The sequence below is a fragment of the Bubalus kerabau genome, chromosome 3 (assembly GCF_029407905.1).
Source record: "Bubalus kerabau isolate K-KA32 ecotype Philippines breed swamp buffalo chromosome 3, PCC_UOA_SB_1v2, whole genome shotgun sequence".
NCBI lineage: Eukaryota > Metazoa > Chordata > Mammalia > Artiodactyla > Bovidae > Bubalus > Bubalus kerabau.
Genome location: NC_073626.1, coordinates 141,991,497 through 142,014,463, shown reverse-complemented (window position 1 = coordinate 142,014,463; position 22,967 = coordinate 141,991,497).

Sequence of the window (22,967 nt, the reverse complement as noted above, 5' to 3'; positions counted from 1 at the left end):
AACAGCAGAAAGGAAGAAGGCTCGGGGAGTGCCTTGACTAGGCCAGCTGAGAGGGGACTGGCCTCTCTGCCTTGGCTCAGTAACAGCCAGTGGGGCATGCAGGCCCCTTGCAAAGATCTGCTGAGCTTCAGCTCTGAGGAGCCAGGTCTTACCCAGGAGAAGCGTTGAGCATAGGATGTGACCCATGAGAAGAAAATGTCCCAACCTTCAAGGTGGCCTGTGCATCTATTGTGAACAAACAGCAAAGGACTCTTCAAGGAGGAGTTGAATTTCAACCTTTTGAAGAAAAACGACAACTCCCCAGGTTAATAGATGGTCAGTGGCTTGGACATAGGCCTTTCTGTTGCCATAGTACATCTTGCTGTCTTCTTTTCTCTCCTCCTTGGCATTCGTAGACCCAGCAGAGATCAAGAAGAGAAAGATAACCCGCTTTTCAGGTGCTGGGAGACAGGGACATGCCAGGTTGTTGTCATAGCTCTGTCTTCCAGGCCCAGCAGGGAGCCGGCCTACATAGTGGAAAGGATGGTCGAGCTGACCTAATAAATATTTTCCATCCCTAACCTCAGTAATTATTTTCATGTGTCACAGCTCAGCAAGGAATGATGAAAAATAAAGTTTCCCTGATTAGACGAGACCCGCAGATCACTGGGAGCAGAATCTGAAACTGTTCTCCGGGTTGTTCAAGAAGCAACTCTCCACGTTCCTCAGGGTGCCGACATCTCCACCTCTGCTCAGTTACAGAAAGTAAGTGAATTTGTTTCTTTTTCTGATTACACTTCTGTCTTTTCTTTGTCATCTACTCCCACCTTACTCAAAAATCTTCAGTACTGAGATTTTTTCCCTGCTCCGTTCTCCCTCCAAGATGTGAAAATACACCTATTTCACTCTGAGGACCTCAGACAGAATTCCCCTTGCAGCCACAGTGCTTCTCTGGTTGGGTGGGAAATGTGGTCAGATGAGTGGTAGGAAAATGCCTTTGGAAAATTGTTTGATTTGCTACAGTCTATTGAGTCCTAGTGGGAAGTCAGCATCCCTTTGCTATTTTGGAAAATTCTCGGAAATGATAGGCAAAAAAATTCAGCTAAACATTTTCCATCTCAATAACCTTTCTAGATTGTCTCAAGGTAGGAGAAGAGGGCCCTGGGGGGAAGGGATCTGATGAACCAGGCCTCTCCCCTCTCCCCTCACTCCTGCGGGGAAATGCCATCACAAAGCAAGGATCTCCGCTTAGGGGAGCTTTTGGCCCAGAGAAGGGTATGGTTAGCATAATAAAGCAAACCTCATTGAAACTATCTGCATTTAATTTCGGTTCAGACCTCCTCATTAGAATTTAGTTGGCAAAGGATGGTTGATAACCCCGGTTTATTAGAGGTCAGATGCAGTAGGTAATCAAAAATCAAATGCTGTGTTTGGCAGCTTCAAGAACATAACCCGCCTCAGAACAGCCTAGTAAGGTCTTTTAGGTTGATTGCTCACTTGCTCAGTTGTGACTCTTTGAACCCCATGAACTGGAGCCTACCAGGCTCCTCTGTCATGGAATTTTCCAGGCAAGAATACTGGAGTGGGTTGCCATTGCCTTCTCCAGAGGATCTTCTTGACCCAGGAGTTGAACCCGTATCTCTTGTGTCTCCTGCATTAGCAGGCAGATACTTTACTACCAGAGCCACCCAACTCTAATTTTTGCTTTGACCCTTCTTACTTCTATTAGGGCTTCCCTGGTGGCTCAGACTATAAAGAACCTGCCTGCAATGCAGGAGACCCAGGTTTGATCCCTGGGTCAGGAAGATGCCCTGGAGAAGGGAATGGCAACCCATTCCAGTATTCTTGCCTGGAGAATCCCCACGGACAGAGGACCATGGCAGGCTACAGTCCATGGTGTTGCAAAGAGTCAGACATAACTGAGCAACTAACACTTTCACTTCTTTTAGGATTAAGGATAAATTCTTTTTAGAGGATTATTTCTTGATGAAACCCAGTACTGACAGAATACAGGCTACTGGGTCGGGGTGCAACAAAACATCTTTTTCTATAGATTTGTTCTAGTGTAGTTTTCCACCAAACTGCCTAAGAATCTATTTGAGGAAGAGGCAAACTTCACCTCTGGGAACACTTTAGAAACTGGGTTCTGCCTCTTATCCTGTCTAGACAGGCAACAGATTTGGTGGGAAGTACACTGGCTTGAAGGTCACTGCTTTTGTTAGAGCCAAGAGAAATCTTAGGGGCCTCTGGTGACATCCTCTCTCTTTCAGAAGAGGAAAGTGAGGTCAAGAGAGGAATGACAATTGATTCAAATCTTTCGATGGAACTCCGGTCTGTTGACCCTACTTCTCATGTTCTTACTCAGAAAACCAGCAGAATTAGCAAAGCATCTCTCCGAAGTGTAGACCACCTTTTTTGTACAAGAGACTGTTTTGTTTTGTTACACACATTTTATTGAGATACAACATGTGTGTATGTGTGCTTAGCTGCTCAGTCATGTCTGAGTTTTTGCGACCCCAAGGACTATAGCCCAACAGGGTCCTAAGTCCATGGGGATTCTTCAGAGCAAGAATACTGGAGTGGGTTGTCATGCCCTTCTCCAGGGGATCTTCCCAACCCAGGGATTGAACCTAGGTCTTCCGCACTGGAGGCAGATTCTTTACCATCTAAGCCACCAAGGAAGCCCAAAATATAACAGAAATGTACACAAAAATAAGTGTACACTTGATGCATTTTCACATAAGGTGACCCCGCATGACCTATATAATTAAATACCCAGGTCAAGAAACAAAATATTACCAAGCCCTCATCTGCCTTGGATCCCTTTCTGGTCATTATTATACTAAGAGAGACTACCCTTCTGGCTTCTGGCTTCTGGCACCTTAAATTAGTCTTGCCTGGTTTTGAACTTCAGGGAAGATGAGTCAGATGACGTGTGTGCTGTCTAGTTTCTGACTTCTTTCACTCAGTTATGTTCATGAAATTCATTTATCATGTTGTATATAGCAATACTTTTGGGGGCATGCAGTATTTCATTTTATGAATACCACAATTTATTCATTCTACTGTTGACGGACATCTAAATTACTTTCCTTTTTTATCTATTATGCATAAAGGAAACTTTTCTGTATGTGTTTTTGGTGGGCAGATGTATACCTTAGGGCTTCCCAGGTGGCTCAGTGGTAAAGAATCCACCTGCCAAGGCAGAAGCAGGATATGTGGTTTCAATCCCTGGGTGGGGAAGATCCCCTGCAGAAGGAAATAGCAATCCACCCCAGTATTCTTTCCTGAAAAATCCCATGGACAGAGGAGCCTGGCAGGGCTACAGTCTGTGGGGTCGCAAAGAGTTGGACATGACTTAGCAACTAAACAGCAAGAGCAGCTCGTGTACCTTACTGTTGGAGTACAACTATTGGGTCATAAGGTATGTGTAGTCTAGTTTTAGCAGAAAATGCCCAACAATTTTCCAAGTGACTGTGCCAATTTATATCTCTACCACCCATATACGAGAGTTCCTATTGCTCTGTATCTTTGTCAACACTTGCCACTAATAATGCCTTTCTTAAGAAATGAGTTTAGTTACTTTTATTCTATGTGTATAAGAACTGGAAGGTCAGGAAAGAAGAGGGATTTGGTCCCCTATTTCTTTTATATCTTTAAGTGCCCCTGAGACTTTTCAGGCTTTCCATTGGCACCAGCATTGCCATCCTTAGGTGGATTCCCATAGTAGTAGCAGCAACATACCTTGAGGAACTGCCTTTTTAGGACCCTCAATTCTACTGTAGTCTACTATTCTACTACAGTCATCTAATCTAGGTTTGCTGCCAATGAAGATGACCTCTGTTGCCTCCTAAAGTCTTTGGCTCTTCAGGATGATTCTATTGAAAAACAAAAACCTATTTTTTCACTTCCACCATAGATGACAGTTTAGGAATGACTTGATGGTTGAGAACTTGATTTTAATTCCAAAGAGAAGTACAGAAAAGATGTCAAGAGTAGGGCTGTAGAAGAACACCATCATCTCACTCTTGGGCTAACTGCCAGTCTGTGGCCTCAACATTTTATAGCTTATTTTTTCCTAGAATGTTTACTTAGCCTATGAAGGTGTGCTAAGGCCAGAAAGAAGACAGACTGTTAAGAACTTAGACTTGAAATCAATCTTTTAAAAGCAGAGTGAATTTTCCTGAAAACAGAACATTCAGCTGCTAGGTCCAAAAGTAAGGTTATACGGAAGAAGACAGAATCAGATGGTTGCCAGAGAGGAGGGAGATGAGAGGAGGAAAGAAATAGGGTGAGGGAAATTAAGAGGTACAGATTTCCAGTTGCAAAATAAATGAGTCATGGGTATGAAACACAGAGCATGGGGGATATATCAATAACTCTGCAAAATCTTTTTATCATAACACTGTAACTAGACTTACTGTGGTGATTGGTTTGAAGTATATAGAAATATCAAATCAATGTATGAATGTAAGAGTTGGACTGTGAAGAAGGCTGAGCGCTGAAGAATTGATGCTTTTGAACTGTGGTGTTGGAGAAGACTCTTGAGAGTCCCTTGGACTGCAAGGAGATCCAACCAGTTCATTCTGAAGGAGATTAGCCCTGGGATTTCTTTGGAGAGAATGATGCTGAAGCTGAAACTCCAATACTTCGGCCACCTCATGCGAAGAGTTGACTCATTGGTAAAGACTCTAATGCTGGGAGGGATTGGGGGCAGGAGGAGAAGGGGACGACAGAGGATGAGATGGCTGGATGGCATCACTGACTCGATGGACGTGAGTCTGAGTGAACTCCGGGAGTTTGTGATGGACAGGGAGGCCTGGCGTGCTGCGATTCATGGGGTCGCGAAGAGGCACGACTGAGCGACTGAACTGAACTGATGTTTCTTATCAGGAATGAACACAGTGGTGTAGGTTAATTATACTTCAAAAACAGACTCGTAGAAAAAGAGATCAGATTTTTGGTTACCAAAGGAGGAAAGTGGAGGAAGGTGGTCAAAAGGTATAAACTTTCAGTTATAAGATAAATGAGTACTAGGAATGTAATGTACAACATGATAAATATAATTAACACTGCAGGATGTTATGGAGAAGGCAATGGCAACCCACTCCAGTACTCTTGCCTGAAAAATCCCATGGATGGAGGAGCCTGGTGGGTCGCAGTCCATGGGGGCGCTAAGAGTCAGACAAGACTCAGCGACTTTACTTTCACTTTTCACTTTCATGCGTTGGAGAAGGAAATGGCAACCCACTCCAGTGTTCTTGCCTGGAGAATCCCAGGGGTGGGGGAGCCTGGTGGGCTGCCGTCTATGGGGTCACACAGAGTCGGACATGACTGAAGCGACTTAGCAGCAGCAGCAGCGGGATGTTATATATGAAAGTTGTTAAGAGAAAATTCTAAAGTTCTCATCACAAGAAAAAGTTTTTCTATTTAATTTTACATTTCTGTGAGATGATAAATGTTCACCAAACTTGTGGTAATCACATCTCATGTGGGTAAATCAAATCATTATTCTGTATACTATAACCTTATATAGTACCGTAGTCAATTTTATTTCAATAAAACTGCAAGGGAAAAAATTAAGGCTATACCCCAGACAGAAAGCAATTAATCCAGTATTTTTATTCTATGTTAACAGCACATTCTGGTAAGCCACATCTCTGTTTCTACCAAAATCAATATTTGGGCCAACACTCCATAAAAATAAGTTAATTTACACCCCCAATATCTGAGATAGAGGTAAACTCAATTAACTTACATATAACGGTATAAAGTTTTTCATAGTATCAACATCAGTTGTAAAATAACCTCCTCATATACAGTACCTAGCGTGGTCCTGACCACATCCCTCTGGGGGAGTTGTGTTGTCCCCATTGTATGCATCAGAAAACGGACGTGTGGAGAAGTTAAAGACCTTGCTCTTCTGTATGTGGCCGACCAAGGATTCAAGGTAAAGTCTGTTGGATTTCAGGTCTCTGATATTAGCTCCTACCTTCAGCTGGCTCCTGCAGGGAACGGTAAGAGGGCTTCAGGTTGGAAAGACCTTGAAGTTGTAATACCGGTCCTATGTTTATCCCCATCTCTCTGTCTGCACCTTGTTCCTCTCCCTCTCTCCCTTTCTCTCTCTCCCACTTTCAGGACCCATCTACTCACCCAGTTACTCACAGGCAAGGTACGCCTGGTGCATTTGCTTCTCCTGATAAAACTCGACAGAGAAGGCCTCATAAACACGTTTCTGTTTTAGCAGACTGCCGAACACCATCTGCCAGCCCGATAAAGACAATCCTCCTTTAATTAGGAATGCTGAAATGTTGGAAATCCAGGCCAACTTCTAGCATTACAGAGAAAACTTAGGGCATGGAATCCTCAGAGGAGCAAACTGAGAGTTGGGCCCAGGTTTTCAGGGAAAACACACGACCTGCCGAAGTCCAGGAGAAATGGGGCCTTGTGCCCTGTTCTTGGGACGCTTCTCTGCACCCTCTAAAGTAGCCTCAGTGGTTGCAGGGCCAGGAGCCAGACACACAGGGAAAACTTTTCAGTTATATTGCCATGTTTCTAGCTTGTTTCTTTCCTTACATATGTGTGTGTGTGTGTGTGTGTGTGTGTTTCATAATAAGGGCTTAGTCAGAACTAAGATTCCTCTTTTTGGGTGTGCCACTATTGAACAGATTCTAGACATTTCTCCAGCTCTCCTACCAAACTTAAATGCTCCAAAAACACATTTTTTTCCCCCTGGAGATGGTTTTATTCAATATTTAAGACATGTGACATATTCTTTCTAAAAAGTAAAAATAAAAATTGATTGTACCTGAGAATAACTGCATATATAGTATATACAATATTTTAATTTGGCATCCATTATGGAGTTAAAACAATGTCATTTTCTATCATAGAAAGAGAATGTTTATTTGAATGCAGTGTGGTTTTTTTGTCAGCCATGCTCTCATTCACATGTTCTTCACAACTAGGTTTCTTTGTTGGTTTTTATTTGAACTATAGTTGATATACAATGTTGTGTTAGTTTCATATAGCAAGTGATTCAGTTATATATATATATATATATATATATATATATATCCTTTTTAAAAACTAGTTTCCACTATGGCTTATTACAGGATATTGAATATAGTTCCTTTGTGTTATACAATAAGACTTTGTTGTTTATTTTATATATAGTAGTTTGTATCTGCCAATCTCAAACTCCTAATTTATCCCTCCCCCACCCCTTCCCCTTTGGTAACCCTAAATTTGTTTTCTATGTCTGTGAGTCTATTTCTGCTTGGTAAATAAGCTGATTTGTGTCGTATTTTAGATTCCACATATAAGTGATATCATATATTTATCTTTCTCTGACTTACTTCACTTAGTTTGATAATCTCTAGGTCCATCTCTGTTGCTGCAAATAGCATTATTTCATTCTTTTTATCACTGAGCAGTGTTCCATTGGATATATTTATATCCATTCATCTGTTGATGGACATTTAGTTTCCTTCAGTGTCTTGCCTGTTGCAAACAGTGTCGCTATGAATATTGGGGTGCATGTATCTTTTGGAATTATAGTTTTCTCTGGGTATATGCCCAGGAGTGGGATTGCTGAATCATATGGCAAGTCTATTTTTAGTTTTATAAGAAATCTTCATACTGTTTTCCACAGTGGCTGCACCAATTTACATTCTCGAAAAAACACTGTGGGAGGTTTCCCTTTTCTCCACACCCTCTCCAACATTTGTTATTTGAGACTTTTTAATGATGGCCATCCAGCCCTGTGTGAGGTGGCACTTTATCGTAATTCTGACTTCCTTTTCCCTACTAACTAGCAATGTTGATTATCTTTTCATGTGCCTATTGGCCATCTGTATGTCTTCTTTGGGGAAATGTCTATTTAGTTCTTCTTTGATTGGGTTGTGAATATAGTGTATTTACTAAAGCCAAACAGATTTTTTTTTTCCATTGTGTTAAATAAATTTCAATATATTCATGCCTTCATGAAGAGAAAACAGTTTGGTACATCAAAATAACAGATGCAGTTATTTCAGCTCTTAATATTCCTCAATGGTTAAGGGTTTTTTTGTTGCTGTTGTTGTTGCTATTGTTCCTAAATTTTAGCCTTTTTTGATTAATTTAGGGAATAATGTTACCTATTATTATAACCACCATGTAGATGAAGTATTTTTTTGAGTTTTTGTAGCATGATTTGATAGCAAGTGTCACTCAATTCTAAAAAGATCTGAGTCTTGGAATTTAAAATATGAGGCCATATGAAGTATTATAATAATCAGAAGGGTAAATACATGGCAAGTTTTACCTTAGGGAAATTGTGGAATACCTCAGACAAAATTCTGTGAAAGGAAATCTGACAAGAACCTGAATATTTCAGCAATGCCATGCACCATTATTGCTTAATGTAAGATGTAGTCATTCATGTCTGTTTAGCTAAAATCACTGAAGACCTAGAAATAAGTTGAACAAACAAAATTAATTTCACTTTGACTGTAATGGTTAATGTCACAAACACTCACACACACTCTCTTCTAAATGGGCTCATATATAGGCGGAATGAGGAGATAGTTCCCATCAATATGATATAACATAATAATACGGATAATATATTAAGTTTAACTGGTCAGAACGTTGAGATAGAATTTTATTGATTTTTTAAAATTCTCTGCATGTTGTAATCACAAGTACAAATACCAGATCCTAATCCAAAAGGATTCAGTATCATGCTAGAAATAAACCACAAGTAAAAGAAAACCTCTGTAATGGCATGTCTCCTTAAATTAGAGTCATAGCTGACATTTTTGCTTTTATGAAAAGTGCTGTATTAAAATGACCATCTAAGACCTTTGACCCTAATTACTTCTTGCTGATAAGAGTATTCTGTTGTCCCTGGTGGAATCCATGCTTCCCTGATTTGTCAACGGCAGGCTTGCATGGGAAGCATGTTCAGTCACCAGCACTGTACCTCCAGGAAACAGCTTGATATTTTGTTATCAATATTAATCTGTCTCTTAAAAAAAATCATTTCATAGCTTTCGGTAATAGCAACATAAAAAATTTGGGATACAAATCAGGAAATCTTCATTTATATTAACGTCACAGAAGAGATATTAGGGAAAACCTTGCACAGTCCACACCATAGATGTTAAGTTTTTATGTGTGCCTCTGGCAGGTTATAGTCCATGGGGTCACAAAGAATCAGACATGACTGAATGATTGATTACACATGCATATTGGGTTATTAGCCCATGTTATAAATTGTTTATAGAAATGACATCAGATATTTGTGCTAGGTTGCTTCAGTTGTGTCCAACTCTTTGTGACCCTATGGACTGTAGCTTGCCAGGCTCCTCTGTCCATGGGATTTTCCCAGGCAAGAATACGGGAGTGGATTGGTATTTCCTCCTCCAGGGGATCGTTCCGACCCAGGGATCAAACCCAAGCCTCTTAAGTCTCATGCATTGGCAGGCAGGTTTTTGACCACTAGCACCACCTGGGAAGCCCTCAGATTTTTATTGTGTACCCTGTCAAAAATCAATCTTATTATAACTCCTACTTTTTATCCTTTTTATCTTAGTAATCACCAGCCCCTGTCAATTCTACCACCTACATCTTCTCTCTGAAATCTCTCCTTTTCATCTCCATTACCTCTGCCTTTTTCATGTTGCCTTTGCAACAGTATCCACGCATATCTTCTATACCTTTTCCTTAGATACCTCTTCTAAACTACTACCCATCACACTAAACCACACTAATCTGATCATGCTAAACACCTTTAATGACTCTCAGCCAAGTAATAATGGTCACACATGCACCTTTAATTTTCTAGACATCAACTGTTAGTACCTGATAGAAAAGTCGAGGATGTTAGAAATCACAATTTAAATACTGAAATGCTGCAGACAGAACTTAGGTTCCATTTCACCAAATGATACCAGGTTCCAGAGTGAGTGAGAGAGGAGGTATGACTCTTCTCTTCTTCACTTGAGGGTTTCTTCCTGCTTTCATGGGATGGGCATCTCACTACACTAAATGGAATGAGAATGTTTCAGATCAGATCAGATCAGATCAGTTGCTCAGTCTTGTCCGACTCTTTGAGACCCCATGAATCGAGGCACGCCAGGCCTCCCTGTCCATTACCAACTCCGGAGTTCACTCAGACTCATGTCCATCAAGTCAGTGATGCCATCCAGCCATCTCATCCTCTGTCGTCCCCTTCTCCTCCTGCCCCCAATCCCTCCCAGCATCAGAGTCTTTGTTTAAATATATATACTTCTTGTGCAATGTGAATTCAAAATGTAAGCTACTTTTTTCACTCGGTGCTCAACAGGAAAAACAGCCACCTCTATGAATTTCTGGATTTTATGTCTAGAATGATTTATTGAGAGATGGCACATGGGCACCAGCATGGCACCTTTATAAAAGACCTCAAAGATGATGAAATGTATTGAGATTTTCACCTTGCTTTCTGGCTCTCAGACTTAAACACTTGATTTTGGGCTGGGTTGAGATTCTCTTGCGATTCTTCTGAGTCGCCTCCTTGTGATTTGCCATCCTTCCAACATTCACTGTCTAGAACTTGGTGAATTATTTAGTGCCCTGTGTGCAGGCTCTTTTCAGGTTTTCATTTGAGTCGATACAAGGCCTGGGCTTTCTAGGTGGATCAGAGGTAAAGGATCTGCCTGCCAAAGAAGGAGACACAGGAGATGCAAGTTCAACCCCTGGGTCGGGAAGATCCCCTAGTGGAGGAAATGGCAACCCAGTCCAGATTCTTGACTGGAACATTTCATGAACAGAGGAGCCTGGTGGGCTATAGTCTATAGGCTCACAAAGAGTCAGACACGAGTGAGTAACTGAGCATGCAACAAAGCCTGGCCTGAAGTAGATGTTTAATAAACACGTGACAGTGTGGAAAAGACCAGTTTTAGCTCTAGTGCTATGTTAATAATTTTTTCTTAGCATTATGACCATTATATGCATGTGCAGTTGGGACTTAAAAATCACTCGTTTGGCACCAAAGCATGACTAATACAATTTTGCAGGAAATGCCTCTAATTTCTTTGAGTACCATGTGGAGGCCTCATGGGCCCAGAGTTCCTGACTGAGCTAAAGGACAACTGTAGGTGCAAAGAAAAGGAGCCGTATGATGGGGACTCACAGGGTGCTCTTTACCAGCTACAGATGAGATTTCCCTGACTGTTCTTTGCAGTGAAGTGTCTTGCTGCGATATTAAGATGAGAGGAAGCATCTCCATTTCAGAAATACAAGGGAAAACAAACAATCTGTCTGTCTGCATAACATTCCTTTAAAGTCAGATGAGTTTATTTAAAGCATGGTAGCCCTGGGAGGGGTGTGTAGACTGGCCAACCCTACCACAGAGCCTGCGGGAACCAGTGGCCTGGCTAACTTTCCACAGAAGTCTGTGTCAAGGTTTGTTGGGGTGGAGTAATGTTTCCTACCAAATAACTCAGACAGAGGATTAAACACATTTCTATGCAACTGTGGCAGATTTGGGTTTTATTTTTACCCTACAGTCCTTAAATTACAATACCTCTTTTGATGTGGCATATGCACATTGTGTATTCTTAACTGCTTATTTAGATACATTTGGGACTTTTAGAAGTTCTTTTTTTTTTTTTTTTGGTTGTAGATGCCAATAAATATGTTTGTAGGGGGAAAGGAATAAACTGTACTTTTATATTCCTGGATTGGGGATCCTAATAAGGTTTTAAAAATTTATAACCTAATGGCGAGCCATGTCTACCACTGCACCGTATCAAAAGATTTTTCCTTAAAAGGAAAGATGCAAGGTTTTTTAGTCTAAAAATGACCTGCTATAGTTTCCCATCTGGAAATTCTAACTGCCTTCATTGTCGGTATTCCCCTATTTTCTCTTCAAATTAAAACTATGGACAAGCACCAAGCACCAAGCACCAATTAAATGAGAGCACAAGATTCCTAGTTAAAGGACTTTTCCTTTTTCATTGATAGCTAAGCTCATCCTAACTCCACTACATCTTTGTTCCTTCTGACCCTTGACTTGCAGGTACAATATTATATTTCCTCTTTGACACGGTAGACATTAGTGATGTTTTTGCCATCGCAATGATTCCTAAAAATGCTCTTCTCCAGATTAGGAGCCCTGAGCTCCGAGAGCCTACATCTTCATCATGTTGCACTCACAGAGACTATGAGAGAATAAACAAGTGGGTAGGGCAATTGATGCTTAATGCTAGCCAGTGACTGAGGTCTCATCAGTTTTGAAGTTCAAACTTCTGACCTTTGAGTTCATTGCCTAGTGTTTCCATTTCCTCCTACAATTGAATTCCTAGTGTTGCGGAGGCCATTTAAGTTAATTGATGACTTGGCATATTTTTAGCCTCTGGAGTTTTGCATGTGAGGGCAGAGGAGGGAGACTGGGATTGTGGTTGGGCCTCACTGCCAAGCATAGCATTGTGTGTTACCCTGACCTTTGTCTGGAGTTCTCAAGACCCTAATTGAGTAATCCTATTAGTGGTGTCTTTTAGGAGAAAATATAGTACAGGAAAAAAACAAATACTGTTTCATAACCATGTGCTGCTGCTGCTGCTAAGTTGCTTCAGTCGTGTCCGACCCTGTGCGACCCCATAGACAGCAGCCCACCAGGCTCCTCCGTCCCTGGGATTCTCCAGGCAATAATACTGGAGTGGGTTGCCATTTCCTTTTCCAATGCATGAAAGTGAAAAGTGAAAGTGAAGTCACTCAGTTGTGTCCGACTCTTCATGACCCCATGGACTGTAGCCTACCAGGCTCCTCCATTCATGGGATTTTCCAGGCAAGAGTACTGGAGTGGGTTGCCATTTCCTTCTCCATAATCATGTAGAGTAAACTTAATATTATAATAATCTATTGTCAATCATTGTGTAAAAATGATATGTCATACTGACTTGGAAAACAAATCATATGAAAGTTTTATTCTTTTCGTGTTTTGCTATTTAGAATTTTCCACTTCATGAATTTTAGTCATCCTTTGGATTATGTTAGATTTGAACTGTTTTTATTTTTTTAAAAAAGATTTTGTGTTTTTTTTTTAGAAACTAATTTTCTACTATCTTTGAGCTCTTACAGGAATGATAGTAGTCATGGTAAGGACATATCCTTTCAAACCTTATCTAATTCGGCTAATTAGTCAGCTCCTGAATAAGAGAGTACATTTTTGTTGGTAAGTTTAGAAAAACATTTTATCCTTTGTCCAAAACCTTTTCACATTTTCAGACAAGTTATGTCTGAATTCTGGAATAAGTAGACATTTCAGAAAAATAAAATAACAAGTGTATGGATTTATGGAGACAGGAGAATGCAATTTCTTAATCAACATTTGAGAGCATCAAATTCCAGAGAGGAAAGTCTACTTTGAATATTATTGTGTAGATTGAATGATCATATGTAAATTGCTTGGTGTATTTTTCTGTTTATATGCATGTATGTGTATGGACTCTGTGGGCTTTTTTGTGTGGGTGGATATGTGGTCAAATTATGTGGATGGGTTTGTTTGTGGGGAAGTATGGGGTGTATACAGGAAATTAGGAATCAGAAGCCCTTATGGTTTTACTTTAACAGAGGTAAGGATGGATCGAAGAGACTTTCAATTTTCATATGAAATCATTTAAGCTGGCATTAGTCTCATAATATACATCAAACATGAATTAAAAACAGTTTTAAGGAATGAAATTCTCACAAAGAAGGTAAGCTTACAAAACTACATGAGTGTGTGTATTCTTTTTAAATTGAAACTACCTAACCCAGCATGTAATAATTTTATGTCTAGAAAACTGACCCCCAGGTCATTAAAGAACAATTCTTCTATACCTTAAGTTCTTGAAAACCAGTGTGAATAATTTAGCCCATTTCAGACAAATAGTTGTATAGCCATCTGCCTACATACGCTTTAACCCTAAGCCAATGAGCATGGTAACAGTGGAGAGCTCCAAAAAGAGTACAGTCTGCACATAGTGTAGAACTGAAAAAGGACACCAGCATCCACAGATGGGTTTGCCTACCACATTGCAATCAACATGGCAAAGAGGAGAGGAAATGAAAAGTGTTTATTTCCTCAGGAAATCACATATATTCACTCTGATGGGAACACATCCATTCAACAAACATTTACTGAGAGCCTACTATGTGCCAGGCCCTGTTCTGTGTGCCAGAGAAGAGTCCTAAGAGAGCCTCTTCTGGTCTGTAAGGATAGCCTTATACCTGGTATGTGTTACCATAGAGTCTGGGCAGAGTCTGATTGCACCTCCTCAGGCAAGGTGAACCTCTCTAGGGACGAGTGACATTGGGGCTGGGTCCTGAAGGATGAGTAGGAGTTTACACGAGAAGAATGAGGAGGGCATTGCTGGCAGCAAGATCAACACTGAAGAGGGGTACGAAGCACATGACACATTTGGGGGAATGGCAGGAAGTGTCATGTGTGTGGAGCAAAAGGCTAGGAAGATAACACTTTCTGGCTCTTCCCAAAGAGGTCACAGTCTTAGCTGGCAGAGATTTTTTTTTTTTTTTTTTTTTTTCTCTTTTGGCCCACACAGTGTTTTAAAAATATTTTGAATTAGTTGCCAAGATTTAAAAATTGGAAGATTTCTCATAAAATTCCAGATTTCTGGCTTCTCTGGGAAAAAAAAAATCAGAAGATCTGGCAACACTGGGCCCACATTCCCACATGGCAACAAATGACTGGAGCTGAGTAGCAGCTCCTATGCCTCCTCCCTCTGTGAAAGAGGCACGAGCTTGCCAGTTCACCTCCCCCTCCCCCCACCCCCCCTTCCCCTTACTCTCTCCACCCCATCCTGCTCTCCTCTCCTTCCTGTTATGTACCTGGCCACCTCTGAACCTGTTGTTGTCTAGGATAAATGCTGAACAAAATGGCCATGTTTCTTGCTTGCATGGAACACAGACAATAGAAGTCTTCCTGGAGGAAAGTGAGAGGACAAAGGGCCTTGGATATCTTCCTAAGGAATGAGGGTTTCATCCTACAGGCCCGCAGGAGGACACGAAATAAAACAGCGATGTGATGAAGTCTGCCCTTTAGAACTCTGACAACAGAATGAAAGATGATGACATGGATAGACAGGATCCAAGGCCAGGATACAAGTAAAAGGCCATCACAGCAGTCAAGAGAAATCCAAACTAGGAAATGATATTCTTCTTATGACCCTAAAAAAAGCTATAATCAAACTTTGAACTGTTAAAGCATTCTCCAAAGAGAAGTCCCATAAAACTTCAAATACAGTAAAATCTCAGTGTATGTATTTTGAATGTTGATGTATAAAAAGGAAAAAGAAACTGCACCAGAATAACATAGCAATAGCAAAGAAATGCCGACCTTTGAAGTTTTGTAATGAGTAGCAAACGTAAAGCCTCAGGCCTTCAGATTAGCCCCACTAAAGAGTCTGTAGGCAGCCCCATGGGTCTGTTTTTTGCAATTCATAGTTCACAATATACCATGATCTAGCCCCACATGGAGGGATTTATATATTAGGCCAAGTCAACCCAATTGCAAAAGGGAAGTTTTAAAATGATAGACATATTCCTTGTCCTTTTTCAAAGTTTCCCTCAACAAGGGAATATATACTCTTTAAATTAGCTAAACGTTTAGAAGCTGGAATTCTGTCGGCCTCAGAAACTCTTTAGGACACGAGTAATTTAAATCTCCACAAAATGTGCTCAATTTCACTCATGTTTTATGGATGGAGGTTTTGCTTTCTTAGAGCTCTGCCTATTCACCTATAGCTGGAGTTGACCTTTTATCATTCTCGTTATTATATTCTTTTCCTCAAACTTCTCTAGAGTAGGGAAGGGGAAGAAGAAAGTTAGGAACAAGGAAAGATCATGATGCCAGTGGATCTTTTACTTTAAAAACTTTGACGTTTTACACAAATGTACGATTGTGTGGTTGAAAGGGGAAACAGATTGCTGGAGATCTTTCTTAAAATAATTAAGAATTCTTCAAATCCCTAGTGCTTCTACTCCAAGGGGCTAATTGTCAAATAAAGTGGCTCATAAATGCCTAAATCCTCCACCCATTCTGCCAAACATTCCATTCTTTAAACAGCCTGGAACATGCTTCTTGTGTTTCCTGTAAATATTGCCCACAGAGAGATACACAGAGTTCCATGTCTTCTGTATAGATGTTTGGATCCACCTTGAATGAATAAGATCTCAGAATATACAGCTGCCCTGAGAAGAGGAGCAAAAATACCTTCCAAGGTGCCTTGTGATATTTATCGTCAGCACTCTGTGACTGCAAAGTCTATAAAAAACATTCTGTAAAGTCTTCAGTTCAGTTCAGTCGCTCATTCGTGTCCGACTCTTTGCGACCCCATGAATCGCAGCACACCAGGCCTCCCTATCCATCACAAACTCCCAGAGTTCACTCAGACTCATGTCCATCGAGTCAGTGATGCCATCCAGCCATCTCATCTTCTGTCGTCCCCTTCTCCTCCTGCCCCCAATCCCTCCCAGCATCAGAGTCTTCCAATGAGTCAACTCTTCACATGAGGTGGCCTAAGTACTGGAGTTTCAGCTTCAGCATCATTCCTTCCAAAGAAATCCCAGGGCTGATCTCCTTCAGAATGGACTGGTTTGATCTCCTTGCAGTCCAAGGGACTCTCAAGAATCTTCTCCAACACCACAGTTCAAAAGCATCAATTCTTCGGCACTCAGCCTTCTTCACAGTCCAAATCTCACATCCATACGTGACCACAGGAAAAACCATAGCCTTGATTAGACGGACCTTTGTTGGCAAAGTAATGTCTCTGCTTTTGAATATGCTATCTAGGTTGGTCATAACTTTCCTTCCAAGGAGTAAGCGTCTTTTAATTTCGTGGCTGCAATCACCATCTGCAGTGCTTTTGGAGCCCAGAAAAATAAAGTCTGACACTGTTTCCACTGTTTCCCCATCTATTTCCCATGAAGTGGTGGGACTGGATGCCATGATCTTCATTTTCTGAATGTTGAGCTTTAAGCCAACTTTTTCACTCTCCACTTTCACTTTCATCAAGAGGCTTTTTAGTTCCATATCTGAGGTTATTGATATTTCTCCCACCAATCTTGATTCCAACTTGTGTTTCTTCCAGTCCAGCGTTTCTCATGATGTACTCTGCATAGAAGTTAAATAAGCAGGGTGACAATATACAACCTTGATGTACTCCTTTTCCTATTTGGAACCAGTCTGTTGTTCCATGTCCAGTTCTAACTGTTGCTTCCTGACCTGCATACAGATTTCTCAAGACTTAGACTGTTTAATTATCAAAAGTTATTAGTTCAACAGTCTTTCATGGACATGATGCTCAACAGAGTATAATGCAAACAAGTGTTCAGATTCTTTTTCTAAACTCTTGTATGCAAAGAAGCTATATGAGGCTTTTTAAAGTTGAAGCCTGGAGCATAATGATAACAAATGCTTTCTACCAATCACTGATCTCAGTAATACATATATGTGTGCTTAGTTGCTCGGTCATATCTGACTCTTTGCAATCCCATGGACTGTAGCCCACCAGGCTCCTCTGTCCATGGGATTTTCCAGGCAAGAATACTGGAGTGGGTTGCCATTTCCTCTTCCAGGAGATCTTCCCTACCCAGGGATTGAACCTGCATCTCTTGCATCTCCTGCATTGGCAGGAGGATTCTGCATTGGTAGGAGGATTAAACTTCACAACCTTATCAGATAAGGGTGCTCTTAATATCACGATCTCCTTTATCAGTTGAGAAAACTGAGGCACAATAAATTTTAAGTAGTTTCCCCAAAGTCTCTCAGATGGAAGAACTAGGGTTTGAATGCTTGCAGTTTGACTTTCAAGTTGGGGCTTAATGTCACTGTTCTTAACTCCTATTCTATACAGATGTGCTTGCTTAAACATCCAAGGATACTGATGATTTACAAATGGTAACTCCTTCCCCACCCTCAGGCTCCAAATCTCATCATTTTGGTTAATCTTGAGACAGTTTCAAGGTCCCTGTGTGCACGCTAAGCCACTTCAGTCTTTTCCGACTCTTTGCAACCCCATGGACTGTAGCCCATCAGGCTCCTCTGTTCATGGGATTCTCCAGGCAAGAATACGCAAGTGGGTTGCCATGCCCTCCTTCAGTGGATCTTCTTAACCCAGGGATCAAACCCACGCCTCCTCTGTCTCCTACATCACAGCCAAATTTTTACCACTGAGCCACGGAGGGGAGGTCCCTCACATGTGTCATATGAAGCTAAATTGCAAAACAGAGCAAAATTTCTTATAAAAACACAAGATAAAAATTGTTCCTCAAATATATCTGGCATTGGTGCAGATCTAGTACATGGTATATAGCCAAGAATACTCAGTGGAGAAAGGATAGCCCTTCCATAAATGATGTTGGGAAAACTGGACCTCCACATGCAGAAAAATGATGCTGAATCCCAGTCTTACACCATTCACAAAAATAAACTCAAAATGAATTCGACTTGAACATAAGAGCTGAAAATGTAAAATTCCTAGAAGAAAATATAGATAAAAGCTCCTTGACACTGGCCTTGACCGTGATTCCCTGCATAAAACACCAAAGCACAGGCAACAAACCTTCTAGAACTAACACCCAAAAAAGATGTCCTTTTCATTATAGGGGACTGGAATGCAAAGGTAGGAGGTCAAGAAACACCTGGAGTAACAGGTAAATTTGGCCTTGGAGTACAGAATGAAGCAGGGCAAAGCTAATAGAATTCTGCCAAGAGAACACATTGGTCATAGCAAACACCCTCTTCCAACAACACAAGAAAAGACTCTACGCATAGACATCACCAGATGGTCAACACTGAAATCAGATTGATTATATTCTTTGCAGCCAAAGATGGAGAAGCTCTATAAAGTCAGCAAAAACAAGACCAGGAGCTGACTGTGGCTCAGTTCATGAACTCCTTATTGCCAAATTCAGACTTAATTGAAGAAAGTAGGGAAAACCACTAGACCATTCAGGTATGACCTAAAGCAAATCCCTTATGATTATACAGTGGAAGTGAGAAATAGATTTAAGGGACTAGATCTGATAGACAGAGTGCCTGATGAACTATGGATGGAGGTTCATGACATTGTACAGGAGACAGGGATCAAGACCATCCCCAAGAAAAAGAAATGCAAAAAAGCAAAATGGCTGTCTGAGGAGGCCTTACAAATAGCTGTGAAAAGAAGAGAAGTGGAAAGCAAAGGAGAGAAGGAGAGATATACCCATTTGAATGTAGAGTTCCAAAGAATAGTAAGAAGAGAGAAGAAAGCATTTCTCAGTGATCAATGCACAGAAATTGAGGAAAACAATAGAATGGGAAAGACTAGAGATCTCTTCAAGAAAATGAGAGATACCAAGGGAACATTTCATGCAAAGATGGGCTCAATAAAGGGCAGAAATTGTATGGACCTAACAGAAGCAGAAGATATTAAGAAGAGGTTGCAAGAATACACAGAAGAACTGAACAAAAAAGATCTTCACGACCCAGGTAACTATGATGGTGTGATCACTCACACTCACCTAGAGCCAGACATCCTGGAATGTGAAGTCAAGTGGGCCTTAGGAAGCTAGTGGAGATGATGGAATTCCAGTTGAGTTATTTCAAATCCTGAAAGATGATGCTATGAAAGTGCTACACTCAATATATCAGCAAATTTGGAAAACTCAGCAGTGGCCACAGGACTGGAAAAGGTCAGTTTTCATTCCAATCCCAAATAAAAGCAATGCCAAAGAATGCTCAAACTACCGCACAATTGCACTCATCTCACACGCTAGTAAAGTAATACTCAAAATTCTCCAAGCTAGGCTTCAGCAATATGAGAACCATGAACTTCCAGATGTTCAAGCTGGTTTTAGAAAAGGCAGAGGAACCAGAGATCAAATTGCCAACATTCACTGGATCATTGAAAAAGCAAGAGAGTTCCAGAAAAACATCTATTTTTGCTTTATTGACTATGCCAAAGCCTTTGACTGTGTGGATCACAATAAACTGTGGAAAATTCTGAAAGAGATGGGAATACCAGAACACCTGACCTGCCTCTTGAGAAACCTGTATGGTAGGTCAGGAAGCAACAGTTAGAACTGGACATGGAACAACAGACTGGTTCCAAATAGGAAAACGAGTGCGTCGAGGCTGTATATTGTCACCCTGCTTATTTAACTTATATGCAGAGTACATCATGAGAAACGCTGGGCTCGATCAAGCACAAGCTGGAATCAAGATTGCCAGGAAAAATATCAATAACCTCAGATATGCAGATGACACCAACCTTATGGCAGAAAGTGAAGAAAAACTAAAGAGCCTCTTGATGAAAGTGAAAGAGGAGAATAAAAAAGTTGTCTTAAAGCTCAACATTCAGAAAACTAAGGTCATGGCATCCGGTCCCATCATTTCATGGCAAATAGATGGGGAAACAGTGGAAACAGTGGCTGGCTTTATTTTTTGGGCTTCAAAATCACTGCAGATGGTGATTGCAGCCATGAAATTAAAAGACGCTTACTCCTTGGAAGGAAAGTTATGAGCAACCTAGACAGCATATTAAAAAGCAGAGACATTACTTTGTCCACAAAGGTCCGTCTAATCAAGGCTATGGTTTTTCCTGTGGTCATGTATGATGTGAGAGTTGGACTATAAAGAAAGCTGAGTGCTTAAGAATTGATGCTTTTGAACTGTGGTGTTGGAGAAGACTCTTGAGAGTCCCTTGGACTGCAAGGAGATCAAATCAGTCCATCCTAAAGGAGATCAGTCCTGATTATTCATTGGAAGGACTGATGTTGAAGCTGAAACTCCAACACTTTGGCCACCTGATGTGAAGAGCTGACTCATTTGAAAAGACCCTGAAACTGGAAAAGATTGAGGGCAGGAGGAAAAGGGGACAACAGAGGATGAGATGGCTGGATGGCATCACCGACTCAATGGACACGGGTTTGGGTGGACTCCAGGATTTGGTGATGGACAGGGAGGCCTGGCGTGCTGCAGTTCATGGGGTCGCAAAGATTCGGACACGACTGAGCCACCGAACTGAACTGAACTGAACAGGCAAGAAAAACAAAAATAAATAAGTGAGACTACATCAAACTGAGAAGCTTTTGTGCAGAAAAATAAATGGCCTAAGAAATGAAAAAGCAACCTTTGGACTAAGAGAAAATATTTGTAAACCATTTATCTAAAGGTGGCTCAGAGGTTAAAGCATCTGCCTACAATGCGGGATACCCAGGTTCTATCCCTGAGTCGGGAAGATCCCCTGGAGAAGGAAATGGTAACTCACTCCAGTATTCTTGCCTGGAGAATCCCATGGATGGAGAAGCCTGGTAGGCTACAGTCCAGAGAGTCGCAATGAGTGGGACACGACTGAGCGACTTCACTTTCACTTTATCTAAAAAGGGGGTTAATATCCAAAATATATAAGGAAGTCATGCAACTCAATAGTGCAAAAATAAATAAATAATAGACATTTTTCTGAGAAAGACCTACAAATGGCCAACAGGTACACAAAAAGATGCTCAACATCACTAATTGTCAGGGAAATGTAATCAAAGTCACAATGAGATACCACCCTCCTCATACCTGTTAGAATGGCTGTAAATCAAAAAGAGAAGAAATTAAAAAAAAAAACCTGTAGTGACAAGGCCATAATGAAGCTAAATTATGAAATGAATAGAGCCTAGCTTAATAGATATGAATATACACAATTATATTATTTTCATTTTTTCAAAGGAATATGTGTACATATTTAAAAACAAAACAGACTAGAGCAGCTTATTAGCCAATAAAAACATCTCCCTTCAAATAATTGTCTCATTACCCACTGGCAATTATTTTTAATAATTTGGTTTTATTTCTTATAGTGATTATAGCTTCAATATTTGTACTCCTCTATATGGATTTATGGAGAAGGCAATGGCAACCCACTCCAGTACTCTTGCCTGGAAAATCTCATGGGTGGAGGAGCCTGGTGCGCTGCAGTCTATGGGGTTGCTAACAGATGGACACGACTGAGCGACTTCACTCTCACCTTTCACTTTCATGCATTGGAGAAGGAAATGGCAACCCACTCCAGAGTTCTTTTCTCGAGAATCCCAGGGACGGGGGAGCCTAGTGGGCTGCTGTCTATGGGGTTGCACAGAGTCGGACATGACTGAAGTGACTTAGCAGCAGCAGCAGCAGCAGCAGCAGCAGCAGCATATGGATTTATAAACTTTGGAAATAAAAAAAAACAAAAAAAAAACAAAAAAACAAGTGTTGCAGAGGATATGGAGAAAAGGGAAAGGAATGCAGCTTTGTACAACTGCTATGAAAAAAGTAAAGTATTAAAATCACATTATTCCTATTCGGATATGTATTCAATGGAAGTGAAATCAAGATCCCAAAGAGATAAATGTGCCCCCTTGTTCATTGCAGCTTTATTCACAACAGCCAAGATATGCAAACAACCTACATGTTCACCTGCAGGTGAATGAATAAAGATGTGATATATATGATATTATGTATATGAAAAAGACGGAAATTCTGATGTTTAGGACAACATGGATTAGCCTTGAGGATATTATACTGTGAAATAAGTAACACAGAGAAAAGACAAATGGCGTGTGATCTCACTTTTATGTGAAATCTGAAAAAGTCAACCTCATAGAAACAGAAAGTAGAATGGTAATTGCCAAGGGCTGGGGATAGGGGAAGTGGAGAGATGTTGGTTAAAGGATACAAAATTTCAGATAATATAAACAAGTTCTGGAGAACTAATGTACAGCATGGTAACTACACTTATCAGTACCACATGATATACCTGCAAGTTGCTAGGAAAGCAGATCTTCAACATTCTCACCACTCTCACAAAAAGAAAATTACATGAGGTGATGGAGGTGTTAGCTAACCCTCTTGTGGTAATCATTTTACAATATATATTTGTACCAAATCTTCACACTGAATACCTTAAACTTACACAATGTTTCATGTCAATTATATCTCAACAAGGCTG